The sequence below is a fragment of the Chrysochloris asiatica genome, unplaced genomic scaffold (assembly GCF_000296735.1).
Source record: "Chrysochloris asiatica unplaced genomic scaffold, ChrAsi1.0 scaffold00113, whole genome shotgun sequence".
Taxonomy (NCBI): domain Eukaryota; kingdom Metazoa; phylum Chordata; class Mammalia; order Afrosoricida; family Chrysochloridae; genus Chrysochloris; species Chrysochloris asiatica.
The window spans coordinates 9,279,642-9,282,320 of record NW_006408631.1 but is presented as its reverse complement, the minus strand read 5'-3'; the positions used below and the strand labels follow the sequence as shown (position 1 = coordinate 9,282,320).

General features: G+C 35.0%; 1 pseudogene; it reads left to right on the top strand.

The window, feature by feature from the left end:
- Positions 1-1,370: 1,370 nt before the first annotated feature.
- The window catches only part of LOC102842254, a 37,779-nt pseudogene continuing 36,470 nt past the window's right edge, over positions 1,371-2,679 (top strand).

Genomic DNA, 2,679 nt, shown 5'->3' with positions numbered 1-2,679 from the left:
GCTTACAACACATATTTTTGTGTGCATACTTTTTCCATGATTATTCAATTATATGAATTGAAAACGTTAAGGTTTAACAAAATGTAAGCACTTCAGTGATACTTCTGGACTAGATGAACATAACAACAATTGTGAGAATGGCTCATAACAAAGAAAGAGATCTTTTGCAGCAAATTTGCCCAAAGAAATAATCATCATTGCTGTTAAGAGTTGCTGAGTCCGTTCTGATACATAACAACCCTCTCTTTAGGGTTTCTGAGGCTCTGTCTTCTGGGAGTAGAGAGTCTCTTCTTTCTCCCTTGAAGCAGCTGGTGGATTCAAACTGTCAACTGTGTGGTTCACAGTCCGGTGCTTATTCTACAGAGCCACTGTGCTCCCTGTCCAATTGTTGTTAAGAGCTGTCGTGCTGGTTCCAATTCATAGTGACTCTATGTATACAGGGTTTCCAAGGAGTTAGTGGTGGTTTTGAACTACCAACCTTGTGGTTAGCAGTCCAGTCCTGATTTGATAGTACCACCTCAGGACTGTATAGTGTTTAGTTTCTTAAAGGCTACTTTCAAGTAAAATTAACTTATTGACAACTTCAATATTTTGTCCATGTCTCATGATGTTGCTTATTGATCCAGTTGTGAGGATTTTTGTTTTCTTAATATTGAAGTATGATCTATAGAGATGAATGTAATCTTTTATCTTCATCAGTAAGTCCTATTCCTTTCAGCTACAATGTTGTGTTATCTACACACTGCAGGTTGTTAATGAGTCTTCTCTATCCTAAAGCCACATTCTCCTTCACATAATCCAGCTTCTTCTATTATTTGCACCTTCACAAAATTGCCAGAAATTTTAGCTGGGTTCAGAAGAGGAAGCAGAATGAGGAAAATCATTGCTGATTTCAGATGGATTTTGGCTGAAAGCAGAAAATACAGGAAGATGTTTGCCTCTGGTTTATTGACTATGAAAAGTCATTCAACTGTGTGGATCCTAGCATTGTGAATAACATTGAGACAAATAGGAATTCCAGAACACTTAAGTGGCTCGTGTGGACCCTGAGGCAGTTGTTTGAACAGAACCAGTGGATAGTACGTGGTTTAAAATCAGTAAAGGTGTGTGTTGTGGTTGCACCTTTTACCATACTTATTCAGTCTGTATGCTGAAAAAATAATTTGAGGAATATTTCACATACAGCGTATAATTGCTCAACCAGTTACTGTTATCATTGCTAATCTTGGATCTGAGCAATAGCTAACAGTTGACAATACTGTCCTATTACTTGAGGTAGTTTGCAATCTACCTTTGTCCTATATATGTAGTACACATTATATAAGAAGTGACATTAAACCATCATTACACAGAGGATAGAAATAAACATCATGAGTTACAAAGCTCTGTGCTTTGGTCTGACTTGTGTTCTTTTTGCCTATTATATTTATACTGCCATACCAGACAACATTGAAGAACCCTGGAAAGGAGGGTTAGTTCTTATAAGAACTGCTTCATCTTTGGTAAGATTTTTTTACTCCTAAGTTATTGAAATTTCTTGTTATGGGTATAAAAACATTTTAAATTAGTATTTTTAATGAGACTGGTTTTCTCAACCAAATAATATGGGTACATTTAATTTAATTACTATATTTCATTAAAATATTAATATGTTTATTTGCATTTGTGCAAAATTGATGGAGACACAATCTTTGCTGAAAAGTCTCTATATAAATACTATATATTGTGATAAGGTTAAAAGAAATTGTATTGTCTAAAAGGAATGTTCTGGAGATTGTTTTAAAAAACTAGATTTGATATTTTTGAGAAAACCTAGACTCATAAATTCTCTTAAAACTAGTATGTATAGATGGTTAAAAGAAAAAAAAAGACAGAATTCTTAGGGATCATTGAATATAGGGTGAAGAAAAATTGGGGATTGGTTGTGGTGACGAGACATGGGAAGCCTAAGACCACACTTTGAAAATACTGTTGTCTACTTTCAACCCTAAATTGCATGGTTAGATTCCTTTTCTGACTTCTAATATGAGGCATGGCTAAAGGTTCATGTAAAAAGAAGTACATTGTAGGGTGTGATATAATTTCTGTGCTTCACTTTAGAGATTTTTTCCAGTGCACCAGGCTTTATAGAAATGTGCCTCTATTCATTCCTTAATATTCTCTCTCTCTCTCTCTTTTTTTGTAATTTATCAAATTTCAGATGAGGATAAGGACGTTCAGAAAACCTAAAGCAGAAAACAAATATGTTCGGATGTAAACTCAGCTCTGTCTTATTTAAAATGCTGTGCTTGTTCTGCCAATGCATGCTACTTTAGGAAGGCCTTATCAATGACAGTGTTATTTGGAGGCGTAAGGAAAAGGTAGCTACAGAGAATAAATGATATGAGAAGAGAGTTCATGGAATATTAGGTAGAGGTGCCCACTATTCAAGAAGCGATGACAATTCTGTTCAATCAGATTTATCTCCTGTTGAAAATCCAGTTTGCTGAGTTTCATATGTCTCCCCATCTCATTTTTTTCCCTTCTTAATAATTGTTAGTGTCTTTTTCCTCTCTTCTTGTTCTTTGCACAATAAGGAAAAGGTGAACAAGTAAGTGCTAGCTCCATAGAGAAACTACTAAGTTACCTTTCCTTAATATTTCACCTATCCTCCAATTTCAGGGTATTGAATGTCTATTC